The sequence below is a fragment of the Hemicordylus capensis genome, chromosome 3 (genome assembly GCF_027244095.1).
Source record: "Hemicordylus capensis ecotype Gifberg chromosome 3, rHemCap1.1.pri, whole genome shotgun sequence".
Lineage (NCBI taxonomy): Eukaryota > Metazoa > Chordata > Lepidosauria > Squamata > Cordylidae > Hemicordylus > Hemicordylus capensis.
Genome location: NC_069659.1, coordinates 235,602,015 through 235,622,442, shown reverse-complemented (window position 1 = coordinate 235,622,442; position 20,428 = coordinate 235,602,015). Strand labels below are relative to the sequence as shown.

General features: G+C 42.0%; 1 protein-coding gene across 8 annotated transcripts in view; it reads right to left on the bottom strand.

Moving 5' to 3' along the window:
- The window catches only part of LRRC20 (leucine rich repeat containing 20), a 183,966-nt gene that overhangs the window by 3,593 nt on the left and 159,945 nt on the right, over positions 1 to 20,428 (bottom strand). The window lies entirely within an intron of this gene.

Sequence of the window (20,428 nt, the reverse complement as noted above, 5' to 3'; positions counted from 1 at the left end):
TTGGTTCTAATACAAACTTGTAAGAAAAACCCTCTCCACCCCAACAATATATCTTCTTGTGGGAAATTAGTCAGTTCAAATGTATTAAAAACTTTTAAAAGAATGAGAAGAAGAAATGCTCTAACAAAATTGATCTGTTTTTGTTTATGCCTTTTGTTCCAAAAGATACTAAAATCTTTATAGCTCTAATCTGGTCTCTGTATGTGAGTTTCAATCTCTCTCTCTCCCTCCACACACACATACCCCATTAAATATATTTATATGCTGCTTTTTTAGCAACAAAGATGGCTTAAATAGCAAAATATGAGAAAATTGTTCTTTCTCAACATGTTTCCCCTTATAATCATTACTATTTTATTTTGCTTTGTGATAGTAACAGTAGCTCATATATAAATATCACATATTGTCTTTTAATAAGCTTGTAATGGACTAAAATACCCCAACTTTTTGAAAGCAGCTTCACAAATTGCTAAAATGAACATTAAGCCTCCTCCACCACCAAAAGTCTTTTTTTATACACTTGCTTCAAAATAAGGCTTTGCAAATCAGATCACAAGAAACTATTTTTAAAACTCTGTTGCCAATGAAATGATTGGTTGTCTTTAAATCCTGAGAAATTTGGGTAACCATACATGACATTCTGCTGTCCTGTTTGAAATCAAATTAGTGGCCTTTCCTTCTGTAGTGCATAGACAAACACTATACACACTGTATATACACTGTGGTGTATAGAAATACACTATAGTTTATGCTTTTTAATCAAACAAAATGCAAACTGGGCTGCTTGCTGCTGTGATAGGTCTAAAAGAGCTGTTTGAGTTTGCTTCTGAGTTTACATGTTGGGGATTGGAGTGCATGTCGCTAAAAGTCAATATAAATATGTATATGTTATAGACGCATATATATTTTATTATGTCACATATCCTGTTCTTCCTCCAAAGAGTTCAGGGTAGTATACATGATCTTCCTCCCCACTTTTATCCTCACAACAATCCTGTGAGGTTTGGAGGAGAGAGAGAGAGAGAGTCACCTAAAGTTCTGCAGCGGGTTTCATGACTGATTGGGGAATGCCAAGTCCCCCAGTCCTAGTCTAATCACTACACCACACCGGTTCTAAACAGTGTGTGCATATTGATTGCAGGAGAAAAAGGAGATTAATTCTTAGCGGTGAAGTACACTAGTGGGGAGGAGAATGTTGGATACCTTTAGAAAGCATGAAAGGGTTTAATTATCAAAATGTGGGGAGGGCGTGGGCCCCGGGCAGGCCCTGTCAGCCCAAGCCTTGGATCTTTTAAGTACCTAGCAACACCTGTGTAAGGGAGAGAGGAAGAGGGGAGAGTGGCAGGATTATGCATGCAAAATCTGGTATTGGCAGGTATGTTCAGAATTTCTTCTAAAATAATTTTTTATGATTCAATATTCCTGAGTGTGTTTGGGTGTAAAAAGTAGTGCATTCAGCTAATTTATGTTGGGGGTTGTAATTTTTACCCTTATTAAGAGCAGAGCACTAAAGAAGCTACGCACTCCAGTTACAGAGTAGAATGCAGAGTTCACTTGTTGCAGCTGTTCAGAGAAGACACATAGAGATTCTTGTAGAACTAAATACTAATTAGATTTATTGGTGAAGTTCACTTTGGATAGAAAAGACCTAACCCTAATCTATAGAACTACTCTAAGAGGAAAGGAAGGGAATCTGACTCTCATAGGAAATGCCTGAGGACTCCTATCAAGGGTCATAGAATAGAGGCAAGCAGGTACAGGTAAGGAGACCTTTACTCACTATCTCTGCTCCCAATGCCCCTAGTGGTCATTAGGATAGTTGGTGCAAAAGGTTGATGCTCTGGAACTCTATCTCCAGCAATTTAAATGGCAGGGCAAGGGGTGGAGGCAGGGGAGAAAGGAAATGAGAGAAGTGGGGAAAGAGGAAGATAGAAAGTGGTGTGAGGTGGGCGTGAGGTGGCAGAAGGTGGCGTAATACTATGTGTGGCTCCCCTGAGGTTCATCAGTATCTAATCTGGCCCACCATGAGATTTGAGTTTGACACCCCTGCTATAGTGCATTTTTAAGAGAGAGAAATCATAGCGCTGATATTTTTATACGGCGGGGGGGGTTATTCCTGATGCAAGTCCTGTAATTTCATCCTGGATCTGCCCCTGAGCAGCATGAAATGGTTACTTTGGGGAACACAGACCACTGGGAGTTACCCCACCCCCTTTCAATTTCTATCTGTGTGTGCTGTTCAAAAGGAAAGGAAAGGAAAGGGAAAAGGATGGAGGAGTGGTGTGATTTATATATTTCAACAACTGCATAAATATATAAGGACAACACTACCCTGTAATTCCCTATGTAAGACACATAGGGGCACATTTTAAAATGAGTGTTCATTATTTCCTTGAACTTGAAAGATACGCTCAAGAGCTGAGTTAGCTCAATGAGAGGCATTTTTGTTTATGGTCTCTGATCAAAGTTAAAAAAAAAAAAAGAATTCAAAGAAAACAGAAGGTACCTGTACAATGAGGGGAGAGATGTCTGGCTTCACAGGCCTTTCCCCCCCCAAAGTAAAAACTTGCACTTTAAAGAACAGAGCTCTAGTGATGGGTATGATCGTCTTTTCAATGCTACAACAGGAAATTAGCAGAGGGCTAAGAATAATTTATAACTGCTTGTATTATGGGTAATGACAATCTGACTGCATACCTATTGATCATAGATAATACATCTAGATATGTTACATGGCATAAACAGTAGCTGAAGTGCCCAATTTTCCTATCGTAAAATGGTGCTGTATTTCCTATTTTCAGCTGGCTGGGGATTTTAGAAAAGCTACAAGTACATCTGAGCCAAGAATCCTTTTGCTGTACATCAGGTGCTTTGAGAGTTGCCATGTTTTCTTGCTTAAAAGACTACAAAACATGAAATGAGAAGGGAAATAGATGTCAGAGATTCTATACAATTTTTATCCCCTAGTTGGCTGCACACCCAAGAGCTAATTGGTCTCCCGAAAACAGTGCACTTCCAGGATACTTAATTGCCAGCATGTGGGAATTAAAATAGGCAGGAATGGGTTAGAGAAGGATGAGTCTCCGGGTGCTCCTCGTGGAGGGTATCAAAGCCAGAACAGAATGGGCTGCAATGACCCCTTAAAATCAAACTGGATCCCCCAAACAATAGGATGTTAACAGACATGTAAGAACAATATTTTAGAACTGAAATATTGTCAATATTATACTTTTATTAACCCCTTCATAGCCAAGTACAGCCTGCACCAGGCTGGAACAACCCCTTTAAAATAAAATATCAATGCTGGATACCAAAAGCAGTGGGATGCATTACAGACACTTGAGAACCACGTTTTGGAACTGAAATATTTCCGATATTATACGTTGATTAACTCCTTCACAGTCAGGAATGGCTTGGAAAGGCTCAGAGCAGCCATTTCATAAATAATTTCTTTGCCAAAAACAGAGGAATGTTTTAAATTCAAACAGTTTACGAAGGAAATTGATGCTTTACTAAAACATTATTAGCTCATTCCCAGCCAAAATCAGATCGGAACAGGTTGGAAAAAATTCTTAAAAGTAAAACTTGAGAACAATGTTTTAAAACTGAAATCTGTAAAATACTATACTTTCATCAACAAAACCAGAATGGAACAGAACAGAGCCATTCTGTTTAAAACAGAAAAGAACAGATCCATTCCTTTAAAATAAGTTGTTCTTGTAAGAACTAATCTGCCTACTTTCCTTCCACTATCACTACAACTGGACTAAATTTGGTTCAAATCGAGGACCACAAGTTAGACCTCTTACACCTCAAATGTTCATGTGTCCACCATCTTGGATTGGGGAGGATGACATTATTACAAACTACACCATTTATGTATTTTATTGATTGATTGATTGATTGACTGAAATTTCTATACCGCTTTTCCAACAATGGCTCAGGGCGGTTTACACAGAGAAATAATAAATAAATAAGATGGATGCCTGTCCTCAGAGGGCTCACAATCTAAAAGAAACATAAGATAGACACCAGCAACAGTCACTGGAAGTACTGTGCTGGGGGTGGATAGGGCCAGTTACTCTCCCCCTGCTAAATAAAGAGAATCACCACAATTAAAAGGTGCCTCTTTGCCAAGTTAGCAGGGGTTCACAGGGACCACTGAGGTGTCCCTGTGTGTCACTCACTACAACTGTACCAAATTTGGTTCAAATTGGTTATACAGTGCACAAGTTAGTGCACTTGCGCCTCAATAGTTCACACACCCACCATCTTGGATTGGGGTGGACGACATCATCACAAACTATGCCACTGGGGTATCCTTATGTATCTCTATATCTTTAGCAAATTTGGTTCAAATTGGTTAGGCAGTTCACAGGTTAGCCCACTTATGCCTTACATGTTTACGTGTCTGCCATCTTGAATTGGGGTGGATGAAATCATCACAAACTATGCCACTGAGGTGTCCCTGTGTGTCACTCACTACAACTGTACCTAATTTGGTTCAAATCGATTAGACGTTCCACAAGTTAGCCCACTTGCACCTCAAACATTCACACGTCTGCATCTTGGATTGGGGTAGATGACATCATCACAAACTATGCCATTGGGGCATCCCCATGTGTCCCTACAGCTGTAGAAAATTTGGTTCAAATCACTTAGGTGGTTCACAGCCCATTTCCACCTCAAATGTTTACACATCCTCCATCTTGAATTGGGGTGGATGACATCATGAAATAACATCGTTGAGGTGTCTCTATGTGTCCCCACAACTGTACCCAATTTGGTTCATATTGGTCCAGGCATTGTGAATTTGATGGGGGGTGGGGTGGGGGACACACAGACACATGAAATGCAAGGTGATCTCATAAGCCTACTGGAAAGTAGGCTAAAAACGCATGCAGTGTGTCTTGGACACACTTGAGAACAATATTTTAGAACTGAAATGTATACAATATTATATCTTTTCAGCCTACAGCTGGACTGGACCAGAATGACCCTTACAAATCTAACGTAGCCGGGCTAGAAAAGACCTTGGACAGTTATTTCCAGTCTGAGATTCTATGACCGAGTATAAGGCAGTTTCAGTAGTTTGTGAGTTCAACTGCCATCTTTAAAATATTTCTGAGCAGCTACTCCTTATGTTTACATTTATCTATATGTCATTATCAAAGCAGAATGTAGCAGTTAGCACATTAATAGAAGCATGTAGCAGAATCCCAATCCCATTCTTCTTTTTAAAAGAAAAACAAGCTTGAGAGGGAGGAATTTTGAGCAAAGAAGCAGCTCAGTATAGAGGGTGTTTCACTCTTTCCCTGCCCACTGTTTCTCTGCTTCCCCCCAAATGGTTTTCACTTTCTGGGTTCAGAATGAAGCACTGAAAGCCAAGCTGCAGGGGGTAGGGGTGGGCACAACAGGGGAAATTTGGAGTGAGTAGATGGCAGTTAAGAAAAGGGTTAAGCACCCCTCCCCCTGCCACTTCACTGCTCAAAACCACCCCTCCCAAAATTGCTTTCTTTTGACAGAAATGGATGGATGGAATCAAGGCTCCATTATGTATATTTTATATGTATATAGTATCTTTATATATTGAGCCTGTGCATGCATTGTCTATTAATCTTGTGGCACTCATCAGTCTGTCTCTGTGATGATTCATCCTCTACTGTAGACACTTAAATTCTCAAGCCATGCATAGAGAGAATACAAGTGAATCCCGATTGGGGTTGTAGACACTGCTAAAATAATATATTCTGACTTCCTGAACTAACTTGTAGAAAGAAAGATATTTACCAAGAAGCTTTTCACACGGGTCTTTTGAAGCCCTTTAACTTGCATCTCCTCCGGAATGGAGGGAGTGTGTTCACATATTGGTTAGCTTTACCCTGAAGTTCCTGCGAGTTATCGGGGAGCAGTTCACACACAATTCGGATTACACTGTGCATTAGAGTGTAACCTGATTTATAACTAGGGTAAAAAAATCCACTATCTGGTGTCGGTTTTTTGGGACAACTTCGAGTTCACAGTAAAGCCTGCCCGTAAACTCATGGTAAAACCTGCTGTGCATAAATGTCCCAGGAGATCTTCCTTGATCATCCCCAAACTGTTGCATTTACTTCCCCTAAATGATAGTAGGATGACTGACAGGCCTGCCTGAGGCCAACAAGCAGCTGGGAAAAGAATTAAATTCCATACAATGAAGGAAATTTGAATTACATACTTAAAATGCCTTAAGGCAACAAACTGCATGATGCTAACTAGCAGTGAAAACTTCACTGCACAAAAGTTGCAAATTGGTTTCTTTCCATGCATACCAGGTGGCAGAGATTCTAGAGCTAAAAATCTATGCACTCCTAACTCTTAGAAAAGCCTCAGCATTGGCAAGACTTTTAAGCAGTTCTGTGGGTGCCATTATCATAGGCAACAGTCGTGTCTGACAGTGAGGCTTTTTAAGAAGCAGTGCAGTGATGATGGTCATTGGAAATGTATTGTTTATCACAATAGCACACACAGCTGAACAACAAAAAAAAGAAGGAAAGAAATATATGAACAAATAACCAATCAAAATTAAAATGACAGAATGCTTCTAGAATCATGGGATACTCTTTGGATAATATAACTCATATTATTTACTTCAGAGAAGGGAAGGATGCAACCAAATGAGATATTCTGCAGAAAAATAAAACATCTTCTTTTAATATTGCTGGAACACCAGATGGCATTTTGCCCCCTGTGGAAGTTACTTTTTGTTTGCTTGGCTGTAAGTAGTCAATGCTAGGCAAAAATATTAATTTGCAATGAGAGAACTTGTTCAAAAAATAGAGAAGCAGCTCAAATCAGGGTGCTTTCACAAGTATCGTGAAAAATGCATTTTCCCACCCCGAATGCAGCTGTCTTGAATTTGTGAATACAAATGGTTTGCATGGAAAGAAACCAAAGTGCCTACCACGTGACACATTCCAATAATACCCCTTATATAAATATGGGTATTTCATTGTATTATGCTTATAAGTGACCTGATGGATGCAAGGTTATCTGTTTCTTGAACAAGCAGTAATCTTGCAGAGATTAGTTCTATTACAGGAACTAAAATATTTGGACTCCGCTCTCTGAGGAGGGGGCTGGCCTTATCCACATAAACTATGGTTGTCTTTGAGTGAGGGATCGGGAGCATCAAACTGTAATTTCTGAACATGCATAACGTGGGTTGGTGAAACACTGCTGTAGAAATGTGGGGGCCATGGATGTTGGCAGGATTTTCCGGGGGGAGGCAAAGCCAGTAATCCAATACCTCTCTCCCTGGAAGTATGCCCTATTGGATTCAATGGGAACTGCCTCAAGGGGCGGGGGCAACTGCCCACTCCCCCCCATCCTGGGCTCACCTGATGGGGGATTATGTTAGTGATTTCAACATCTCCTATGAAAGTGCCAATAATCTGAAATGCAGATTATTGATTACACAGGCCAGGGTCTAAGTGTTCGCATACGTTGTTCACTAAGCAGGTGGTGGAGGCAGGTTTATAAATCACAAAACTGAAAACAATAAATTTGAAATTCATCTGCTTGGCGGACCTTAGCTTTTAAAACTTTTTGACATGATGCTTTCTTAATCATGAAGTCCAGAAACTCACTTTTAAAAATAATTCTCAGACTGCTATTGTAGATTCACTGGCCACTACACAGTACCTTGTGGTTTGTAGTCTGTCCACAGTTCATGTGAAGGATACCTTCATCATTCAGTTTTGGCTCTTTCAATTGTAACATCAAGACTTCTGAAGTATGCCTTGCTCTTTTAGTTTTCTTTAGAGGCATTTTCAGTTTAAAATAAGAACTCTGGTTCTGTTATTACATTTGGGAATGCAGGATAGGGCTCTGCCAGAAACAAATCCATAATAGCTGACCATCCTAGAGTCTTCTGAGATTAAAACAAAGCTGCTGGAACAGCTAATCCTGATGTGATCGAAGATTATTCATGAGCCTTCCTTGAAGGAAAATACCTATATTCCCGCTTTCTCAGACCATAACAAGAAAATCCAGTACAGAACTAATATACTCAGAAAAACATTCACTATTCCCCAAGACTACTGGCTGACCATGTTGCTATGCTGCTACAGTAGAATACAGGGCAGACCCATGTCTGAATAGCATTTGGATCTGGAGATGAACAGAAGAAAACAACAGTCAACAATATTTATATAGCACTTTTCAACCAAATGCATCTCATAATTCACATATTAAAAGGAGTAAATGGTACCCTGTCCCCAAAGGGCTCACAAATCGAGGGGGGGAAAACATGAGGTAGACACCAGCAACCACCACTAGGACGATACTGTGCTGGGGCTGGACAGGGACAAAATTCTGCACAATGAAAGAAACCCTTGTTCTTGCGCATCATCCAAACATAATTAATGCTTAAATTTTCTACTTCCACAGGCAGCAATAACTACTCAGACTAATTTTTGAGCTAATTATTATTGCTACATCTCCAGGTATAATAATTGGTCATGTTATGCGTGGAAATGCTATGTCTTGCATCATGGGCCTAGTATTAAAAACTACCACAACTCTTGTAAGGCATGGCCATATAAACCCGCCTGAAAAGAATTCATAACTGTGCTGAGTCAAACACAACTTAAAAGACACTGTAAAATTTTATTTTAAAAGTTCTTTGTATGCAGTCAAAGAATGAAGGGTGTCCAGAGAAATACCGAGAATGGCATTTCTTTTATAGAAAGTCACTGACCAGCAAATTTGGCCACATCCCCTCTTGGCATTGTTAGGTATTTTTTTCAGGAGAATTAGAGACGCAGAAATCTAAAGATTTACTATCCTTCAGGTTGAAAGCAACTAGAATGATCATAGCCAAAAAGTGGTAAGAGAGAGAGTTATCCCTAGAGGATTGGTATAACAAACTGAAAAACCGACTTGTTCTTTAAAAGTTCGAAAAGGTGTGATTCCATCCCAATCTTTTGTTATGATTTGGCAAGATGCATTATTATTATTGGGGACAACCCAATTCATTCAAGTTTGGAAAGATATAATTGTTTGAGAATGACTAAGAGTGACCTTGTAGAGTGTTATATGTTTACTGTTTTGTAGTCATAGGATTGAGCCTCTTCTTTCTTTTCTTTTTAATGATGATATTTATAAACATATTGTAATGGTGATTTTAAATAAAAATCTTCTTATTGGGCTAGGGCTGCAACTCTAGCCCAATTCAGACATTATTCTGTATGAGTGTACAGATGTCTGTACACATATGCACGTATTTGTGTGAATGATTGTGCCTGTGTTCATTTTAAAAGTGAACCTGGATACAGGCCCTTCAAATGCATAGTACAGATCATGAGTGTACTTCTGTACCTGCATTCAGCATAACATGTGAATGACTGTACCTGTGTATATGTGTGTACCTTGTACACTCCACACACACTGTACAAGTGTTGAACATAACATGCGAATAGGACTCCTAAGCACACTAACTGAAGGTCTGAGACCGGCACTCTGCACTCTCACCCTCATGTGAGAGAAACATTTGGATTTATAGACAGAGAAAGGCAGAAAAATACAACTGACAACTGCTAATGAGAGTTAGCTGAAACGGGTGCAGTCTTGGTGGGGGGAACCAAACAAGATGTCTTCTAGGAAACGACTGTCTGGAGGATTCTGCTTGCTTCCACTAGGCTCTGTTTCTTTATTTGATTAGAAATACAATGTAGACCTATGCACATGCTCAGGGTTAATCTTCTGAGAATACATTTTAATTAGGTGGTTTGATGTTTCACCATAATAGAAAAATGGGTTGCTGTCTAATAGCTGTTCAGTGATAATTTCTGCACCCTTCCTAATTATTAGTCCAATCACAAATAATTAGAGTCAGCAGACTCCTTAAGAAAACCAGAGAGTCTGAATAATACTGCTCAATTAGACATTGTGCCAAACTGTGGTTAAATAAGTTTAACTGTGGCCTACGAATAACCGCAGTTAACAGTGCCCGGGGTTTCAATTTGAAACTCCAAACCGTGCCATAGATGTTCACTAAACCTCAGCTAGCCAAACCCCAGTTGCAGGAGAGGGCAGCCCCTCCCTGCTGCTCGGCCTTTGAGGCTGATCCCAGCCAGCTCCATGGCCAGACTGGGCAAAGCTTCACTGCCTCAGCAGGGCAGCATCAACTGGCTATGCTCTTGAAGGGGAGTGACGAGTGCGATTGTGTATATATATATATATATATATATATATATATATATATATATATATATATATATATATATATAGTCATCTGTGTGTGGAATGAGTTTTGTCCTGGGTGGCAGTATCAAGACAGTGTGCGCACACATGCATTCAGAATGAGGCCTTCCTGATTCAACCTAATCTAACATTAACTGAGGGGACATCAAAAAACTTTTGAGTGCACACACATGTGCACACCTTAGAGGGAACAATGTCCCGCACCCTGAAAGTGCCACACAAGCACACCCTCAAAGTGCCACACAAGCATGAATTATCCGGTGGGTTGGGGGGTGGGTGGAATTCCACTTTCATTATTGGGAGGGAGGGGGAAATCCACATTTGTAGAATGGGATATGCAGATGGAGGAGGGCAAAGGATGTTGGTGTGGGTCAGTTCCACCATAACCAGGGAAGATGTTGCGAAGGGTGAGAGCCTGGCAAAACAGCTTGGAAGAATTGTTCCAAAAATTGGATCAATCCAGATCATGCCAGCCCTGCTCATGAGTAAGCCAGATTTGTAAATACCCCAGCCCCAGGAAAAGTGGCTGGGCCCCACTTCCACACCCTTCCTTTGTAAAAAAATGAACAGATCCCCCTTAAATCCCCGCACCCTCTTTCCCTGTGCAGATTTTCATGCACCCATAGGCCATCTAGGTGCTCCTTTTGTCTTTGCCCAGGCGAGTATGTGCTGCTGCCAGCACTGCTATTCTTAAGGCTCCCAGAAACCTCTCTGCTTATGTTTGGGACTACAGGCTTGTAGTCTCATGGGATTGTGGGCTTCCCGTTTGTTGGCATATTGGGGACAAGTCACTTAGCAGGCAGTAGGATGATCACCCCCAGATTCAAACAGCTATTGAGCAAATTCAAAGGGGATTATCCTCACACCTTTCCCTGTATTACAGAATGTCTAGGTAGTCTAGAGTTAGCTTGCATGTTAACTTCACTTTCAAGGTCTCTCTGTCCAAAAACTATCCCTTTACTTTGCCTCCTCTGCAGTTGCCTCAAACAAGCTAATGCTAATCACCTAGCAGGAAAAGTCAGATAAGGCACTGTGAATGCAACTCCCTTCCCCATCGCAAAAGAACTAAGTGGACAATAGGAACTCAGAGGTGCACTCATTAAAAATACTGATTAGTTTACTGGGTCCTTCTGACCTAACAGATACTGTCCTTGCACCTCCATTTAGTCCATTTAACATAAAGGTTGTTCTTGACTACTCATGCCATTGTGTTTTACTCAAGCACAGCAATCAAAGACAATGAATCCTTTTGAGATCCACCAGAATTTCCCTCCAAAGGAAGAAGGACTGGCCAGTATTTGCCTCAGAGGCCATTTTGGGCTATAACTGGTCCTGGTTTCTTGAACCAGTGTGCTTCATTTGGTCTCTACACCATGAAGTCTGGGAGATAGATTTGGCACCCGCCATAACACCAGGCTGTGTCTTGCTGTTTGTGCCATACCTGCTCTCAGTCTCCCAATCGGCCTTCCTCACTGGTCTAATCTACTCAGCTCGCTTAGCTGCTACAAGAAGCTGTCTGAACAGACACATACACCTTTTGGATTTACTCTTGCTGCCTAACCCCTGAGCTGCTTTCGGTTCTATGCCGCCTAGTTCCATCCCTGAGGAAAGAAGTTCTTCAGTTACACCTGAGCCATGAGGGTCCACACCACTAAAAGAAGGATGAGGTTGTATGATAATCACTGCACCCCTCTGGGCCTTGTCTATCCCTGATCTTTCTTAAATCCAGGAACCTGTTTCTCTAAAGCCTTTTCTGTAGTCAGCCTGGTAGTCATTTTAATTCAGACACCAAGCTAAAAAGCCTCTTTGAAAGTATCTGGTTAATCTTTGTAACATATTTTTGGTAGTAATATTGCTTTAATCAACTCTCTTATTCCACTGTACCCCTAAATCCTTAAATAAAAACTTACTTTATTTTGAACTTCACCCTTTCTGTCAGTTCATTTCCCTGGGACTAGAACTTTTGCACAAAAGTTATTCTGATGTGGGACTGCTCCACCCCAGCTTGCTAATTCCCCACACAAAGCCTGAACGCATTTAGGGGTGTTTGCCAATCACCCTGGATTAGTTCCATTAACATTTGATGGGAGGGAGGGGGTAGACACTGGGACAGACCTTTAAACCCACTGAAAATTCCCGAGTCCTGGTCCATTGTTACGCCATATGCAGCTCTCCTGGCATGGAGATTCATGGGAGAGGAGTCTCCCCATTTTCAGGCCACCCCTGGACAGGGGGGTGGCTGATCCTGGACAATGGCAAGAGTGCACATGTACACATGGACAGGTGGGCTGGCAGGGGACATGGTTTTGAAGCAGTTTGTATGCAATCTCCAAACAAGGAAAACGGTCTCTAGGATACCACTCCCTGCAGCTGCCATCCAGAAAACATCCTTGCTCTATTTAGAGTACCCATGGGCTGACACTCTCAGGAGGGAGGTGTTAGTGGGAGAAAGGGGTATTTTGCCATCTGTATTAATTTCATATTTATCCAGGCAATTCTCTCCCCTCCTCTCTGATGGTCCTTCTCATGAGTTATCTGGGGGTGTCCCCATGGCCTTTCCCTCTCATACCAGGCCAGTGAGTCATGGGTCGGGTGGCTGTATCCTTGAAGAAAGATTTCAGTTGACCCAAAACTGACCCTGGTAACCAGCCTTGATCATGAGTAAGTCTGGGGAGCAGGAACGCCCAAAAGGGAAGGGTTTCACAGAATTCCTTGCTGTGAAAAGAATATAACTTGACTGCTCAGGAATCCCTTCTGGGGGGCTGCCTTTCAAACCCTGCCAATAGCACACCCACCCAAACCATTTGCATGGATGGTACAGACACTGGTGCATCACGGTCCCTTAAACTCATTCAGAATTCTTGGGTCTGGCCCAGTATGCCATCATATGCAGATCTCCCAGTGTGGGTAGCAGGAGAGAGGATCCCCGGTTTCCAGCTGCCTCAGGACAATGGTGCTGCCCCTGGGGACACAGGCAAGGGCACACATCCCCCCATGGGCTTGCAGGCTGGCAGGGTACAAGGTTTGATAGCAGATTGGTGGCAGTCACTGAGATTGGGACAACACTCACCCAAGTGCCTGTCCCTGTGGCTTTCCTGCTTAGAGCATCCTCCCTCAAGCATCCTCCCTCACTCCCTGTAATCTGCCACTCTTGTGAGAGAAAGTTCCATGGGGTAATGGGACAGGTCTCCAGCATAGTGATTTCCAAGATGGGTCATCACAGTCGGCCCTTCTCATGAGCAAGACTTAGGGAACAAATCTCCCCAAAAGGGGAAGGGGCTGGATGCCCCTTCCCTTCCCCAACCTCTATGTGAAAAAAGAGAACTTTGCTGCTCTTTTATACCTGCCCCTCCCCCCACTGCAAGATGTTCCCCTCCCGGTGCTGTGATGGGGTACCCTGATTATGTTGCCACTTGGAGTGTTTGTGCTTGTGAACACACATGACTGTTGCTCTCTTCTTGGGGAGCAGAACATTTGGTGCCCATCGTGTCATCCTGTGCCCTCACCCTACTGCTTGCCAGATGAGGGGAGAAAGGGACAGAGTGGGAATCGGGGCTGCCTCAAGTAACTGTGCAGCTTGACAGGCTGACAAGTCTGGGATGGGGTGTGGTGGCATCCCTTTAGCTTGGCAACTCTGTAGCTGCATGGCTGGCAGGAGGGGCAGGGGCTGGTTTTCCGAGAGGCTGCCAGTGAGAAGCACCAAAAGCATGGAGCATCCATGTCTTCAGGTGGGTCTGCATCACCTCTTCTATGATTGTGGTTTGAAAATTGCTACGTAACTGCGGTTATAGTTGCATCAGCAGTTGGACGTTAATACTTTGGACACCAATCCTCAGGTGTTGGTGGCGAACCTTAGAGATAACTCAAGATTCAAACTGGAGTTTCGCGAGGCAAACTGGAGGTAGCATTCGGCCCGTAACTGTGGTTTCACACATTCGGGTATAACCGAGTTACAACCATGGTTATCCATTACATGTGAATGCAGCCATCACTATAGTTGATATGAATCTGAATGGTTTGTGACCCACCAGCAAATCAGAATCAGAAATCCCGATTTGAAGTTCACTGGAAAACCATGTTTTGGGCTACTTTTTCTTTGCTGTGACATCTGAATGGACAAACCACAGTTATAGCACTTGCTCTGTCTCTAGAGACTGCTGGAGGAGAAAGGAGATAACTTGTGAATCTATGAACCTGCGCACCGAGAAGATGGAAAAGTAGAAAGTAGAGAAATCTATAAACGACGGCTGAACAAATTCAGTTTTATAGTCCTTTAAACCATAGTTTTCCTGCTGTCTGTTTGGAAACTCAAAGCCACAGTTTCCAAACTATGTCAGTGCAAACCATGATTTGGCACAACCATGAAACTCACTGGGTGACTCTGGGCCAGTCACTTATCTCTAAGCCTAACCTAACTCACTGGATTGTTGGGAGGATAAACATATCATATATACCACTCTGGGCTCCTTGGAGGAAGAATGGAACATAAATGTAAAAATGAATGAATAATGATTTAATTTTCAGCTTTAAAACAAATTCACAGGGTTGATGTGAGGATAAATATAACCACATATACTGTTCTTGGGTCCTTGGAGAAAAAGCAGTGATATAAATATAAAAATAAATAAATGAAAACTGAATCACTTGCAGCTTTAAAACTAGTGCTTTTTAAGGTGATAGATGTAAAGCTGTCTGCACTGCTGCTTGTCCAGCTACTTAGGTGTGGGAGAAAAATACAGAATACATCTGTTTCTGGGACTGTCAGTCAAATACCTTTTCACACCAGCCAATCTGATTATTATTATTAATTTTAAAAACTTGTACATTAAAAGCACAATATATACTTTGAATAGCATGTTAGTATGAAAACTGCCTATTATAATTAGTGGCCTTGGTCCAAACAGCAGCAGATGGGAGGCAACAGGACACAGCACCCTTCAAGGGACTGATTGCAATCAAAACAATGCCTCGCAGCCCAACCCTGGTTGAAAGGATTGGATTTCAGTTAAATACAACTTTAAAGTGAGACTGCTTGCCTCCCAGGAAAATTCTGTGTTGACTCCGAATTAAATCCCACTGTGTACAATAGGGCTGATTCCCAGAGATGTATCCAGGGACAAGTTTCCATTCTATGTAAAGTGCCTGGTGCACAGATAATCAGTGCAAAGCTGCTGCACTAGCTACTTGCATTAAGTCTGGGGCATGCATTCCAGGCCAGTGTTGTGCTCCTGCAAGCATGCTTGCACAACAGTTGCACAACCTGTGGCACACCTAATTTGTTTTAAAGGGAACCTTTGTGCCAGAGCACTAAAGTGCAAGAGTGCAATTCCAACAATCCGTGTTTTTTAATACAACTATCTAATATTGTTGTGCTAGCAGAATTTTGCTTGCTACACAAGCACTTCATTAGTCAGGAAGTCAGCTAAATAAATTTTAAAAATTGCAGCCTAGCTTCTTATGCAGAAAAGCAAACAAATCCCTTTTCTCCTTTCATGTTCACAGACATTTCATGGTTCATTCTTGATACGCCATGGTTATGACCATGTCTTACTAAGCACGGGCATTAGGGGGCCAATCTAGACATGATGTGGTGCTGATGGAAAGTGTGTGTGTGTGTGTGTGTGTGTGTGTGTGTGTAGGAATTCATATGAAAATGTCTTGTGCTGAGTCAGACCATTGCTCCATCCAGCTCAATATTTTCCACTCCAACTGGCACTGGCTCTCCCATTTCTCAGACAGAAGCCTTTTACTGTACCTGCTACCTGAGATGTGGACCCATGAAGTGAAGGGGCTGTACCTCAGAAATAATGGAGCAGATACTCTGTGTGCAGAAGGTCCCAGGTTCAGTCCCTGACATCTCCAGTTGGATGAGATCATGAGTTGGCCTTCCAAAGCTGAAGGGCCACAGTCGAAAAGGCCCTGTCTCTGGTCCCTGCCAACCAGATCGCAGTCAATGGCAGGGCCATGAGCAGGGCCTGAGATGTAGAACGGAGGGCCATGGCAAGTTCATATGGGTGTATATGGTCCAACAGATACCCCTACCCCAAGCTTTGTAGGGCTAAACTGGACTTTATTCGTACCAGGGCCTTCCCTAGTGAAAAGAGAGGCAGATATTAGGGATTAAAATCTTTTACCTCTCTCCCCTTCTCTTGTCTCAGGGTATGCTAGCTTGAAGAAGCAGAACCAGAAATAAAATCAGCTTGTATTATGAAAACATTTGACAGCTCATGAAATGGGTAGCACAGAAGCAGATTTTAAGTATTAGGGATATAATGCTCAGGAGGTAGTTGCATTCATAGCCATGGAATCCTTACAAAGATTCCTCCGATCTTTACAAAGATTAATGGATTTAATAATGGTTGCCTCTCAGTATCAACCAATGTCCTTCAAAGGACTTCTTTATGAGTGTGTGATACTATATAATGAGAGAGCTGTGGACAACCTGCCAGAAAGTTCCTTACAAAAGATCTCCGTATCACTCTGAAGACAGGTTTTTATTTGCCATTCATGGTAATATCAAGCACTGGCAGCAAAAACCCCAAAGAAATAAGCACTCATGAATTGCTTTCTGACAGTATATGGAGTGATCTTTATGGATGAATAACAACTGCATGCATTTCAGTTAATCTTCAGTTTGAAAATGAGCTCAAGTAAACCGGTGATTCTCTTTCGCAGCATACCTCATAGCATGTGCCAGAAGCAGGCTTACAAATCATCTTTCAGATAACAGGGAAACAGCAAATGATATCCTGGTCAGTATTCTAGCTGTGCTAAAGGGTACTAGGGATGTGCATGGAACGATATTTGCATTCCATTCTGAGCTCAGAACAGAATGCAAATACCCGGAACATTCTGTTGGAACAACCAGTCAAGCCGGTTGTTCCGACGGAATCAGCTTGGAACACTCGAAACATTCTGACTCACAACACAGTTGTTCCACTCCACTCATTTGAAGGGCATTCTGTTCCATGCTTGAACACTCAAAACAACCTGTTTCAAGTCCGAACATTCCAAGCTTGGAACACTCTGCACATCCCTAAGGAGTATAAGATTAATCAATACTCCTTAGGAATGCACAGAGTGTTCCAAGCTTGAAATGTTCAGTCTTGAAACAGGCTGTTTCGAGTGTTCCAAGCTCGGAACAGAATGCAGTTCAAATGAGCATTCTGAGAACATGAATTGTTTAGCCTGTTTCTACTAAGACACAAAGCAGGTACTATAATTTGTCAGGATCTTTTCAAGAGTAGGGGAAAGAAAAATCTGAATGCAGATAATACTCTATAATTAAGAGGACCATGCTTTTCTTCAAAAGGAATCTTCTCCAATACTTGGCTTCGCTTGATCACTTGAAAGCAGGGTTTTTCAACCTTCTTTTTTTAAAAAAGGTGTACCCCTTCTATTCCAAAGCATCACCACATGTAAGTAGCCAAGACTTGTGATCCCTAGAAGTAAATCTTGCCAAAGTTGGTGGGTAATAAAATACAAGCTGTGAATTTGTCCTGGAATCAAGAAAAAAACACCCTCCCCCCATCCCTAACCTCACAACATAGCTTCCTTTCTCCTCCTGTCCTCTGAAGCCTCCTAGCCTCCACAGCATACCCCTGACCTGACCCTGTCTTTCCCTCCTCCTCTCCACATGGCGAGCTGGCTAGGCACCCCTCCCTCAGCCTAACAGGCTCAGCAGTAAGGGCAATGTCAACACTGAGCATTGGCCAGCATTTGGCCAGCACTGTTGAATCTGTCAGTCAGACTCCTTGTTTGAAGGAGGCAGTGGTTAGACCCTTTCTTAAGAAGCCCGCCCTGGATTCTCTGGTGATGGATAATTATAGGCCAGTCTTCAGCCTCCCATGGTTGGGTAAGATGACTGAGAGGGTGGTGGCTGACCAGCTCTAAGTGGTCTTCGAGGAAACTGATTATCTTGACCCATTTCAAACTAGCTTTAGGGCTATGGGGTTGAAAAAGCCTTTGTCAGCCTGATAGATGACCTTTGCAAAGGTGTTGACAGAGGGAGTGTGACTCTGTTGGTTCTTTTGGATCTCTCAGTGGCTTTTGATACCATCAACCATAGTATCCTTCTAAATTGCCGGAGGGATTTAGGGATAGGAGACACCGTTTTACAGTGGTTCTGTTCCTATGTCTCGGGTAGATTTCAGATGGTGTTGCTTGGTGACATTTGCTCTTCTAAATGGCAGGTGCTATATGGAGGCCCTCAGGGCTTCATTCTATCACCAATGCTTTTTAACATCTACATGAAATCGCTGGGTGAGGTCATCAGGGGATTTGGTCAATATGCTGATGACACCCAAATCTATTTTTCCTTGTCATCAATATCAGGAAATGACATTAGGTCCTTAAATGCCTGCCTACAGACAATAATGGGCTGGATGAGGGATAATAAACTGAAGCTGAATCCAAGCAAGACAGAGGTGTTCATTGTTGGGGGCTGTAATCTGCAAGATGGAATAGAACGTCCTGTTCTGGATGAAGTTACACTCTTCCAGAAAGAACAGGTTCATCGTTTGGGAGTGCTCTTGGACCCAGGTCTCACTCTGGTGTCACCCCTGGGCCGTGGAATGCACTCCCCATGGATATAAGAGGATTAATTTCTTTGGAGGCCTTCAGGAGAGCCTTAAAGACCCATCTTTTTAGTCTGGTTTTTAATATCTAGTTTTAATTTTAATTGTTAATCTGATATTTTTTTTAAATTTAACTATTTTAGTATATGGTTTTTTTAATTTAAATGTAAACCGCCCTGGGCCACTTTAGGAAGGGCAGTATATAAACTAAATGAATGAATGAATGAATGAATGAATGAGTGAATGAAGTACTCCCTACGAGGCTTCAAAGTACCCCCCTGGTTGAAAACCCCTGCTTTAGAGAACCTTTGCCAGATTTCTGATAAATAAATCACCACTGTCATAAGTAGTAAGAGCACTCTGAATCAGGTAGACACTACATACTACTTAAAAATAAAAATAAAAATAAAAAAGTTAAGCTTTTGATATGAAATCACCGTGAGCACCAACACATCTGAGAAAAAAACACAATGTGCTAAGTGGCTTTCTCTCTAAAGTCTCCCTGCTTACAAACTGCCAGCTGTGAAAATTCAATCAGTGCCTATAATTTAGATCAGCCTTACAAAAATGAACATTAGCGTTACTTAATCACAAAAATTAAGTACAACTCTGCCAGCAGCTCACACATAACAATATTAGACATTTGTGACCTAAAAAGGACAGAGGGAGAAAAAAAACAATTTTTTTGAAGTTTCTCTCCCTGCCTGCCTTACTAGAGGCAATTCTGACTCACCGTAAGCAATTACAAAAGTGGCCACTTACAACCTGGTCAAAGTTGTTGTCTTTTTTCATACTGATAATCCATACATTTAAAATCACAGAGTGATGCAGGGAAATGATACCCTTTCCTCTTGTCAGATACTTGTTTTCCTCTAAGGAAGCTAGAATGGTTCTCAAAATAGATCCATAACAGATACAAAACCATTTCTGGAATGCAGCTCCCACAGAACAGCTGCTCATTTGGAAAGTTTTGTCTAACATTAACACAATGGGTGTTTCCAGACAGTGGGCTTTTTCCTGTGTACTTCTATGAGTTTCTGCACTGAACCACATGTGAAAGTAAAATGGAGACTCCACATACAGTAGTTAGGAACATAGGAAACTGCCACATACTGAGTCAGACCATTGGTTCATCTAGCTTAGTATTATCTACACACACTGGCAGTGGCTTCTCCAAGGTTACAGGCAGGAGTCTCTCTCAGCCCTATCTGGAGATGCCAGAGAGGGAATTTGGAAACTTATGCATGCAAACATGCAGATGCTCTTCCCAGACTGGCCCCATTCCCTAAAGGGAATATCTTACAGTGCTCACCAGTGTTCCTTCTAACAGGGATACTCAGATGTTGTTAACTACAACCCCCAGAGTCCCCAGCTACAATGGCTTTCGCAATGGGAGTTGTAGTCAACAACATCTGGGAATCCCTGTTAGAAGGAACATCGGTACTCACATGCAGTCTCCCATTCAAATGCAAACCAGGGCAGACCCTGCTTAGCAAGCAGGACAATTCATGCTTGCTATTACAAGACCAGCTTCTCATGGGTTTCTTTTGTTGCCATTTTCCAGCTAATGTTAGCTCATGGTTTGTACATCACCTTTTCTCTTCTTA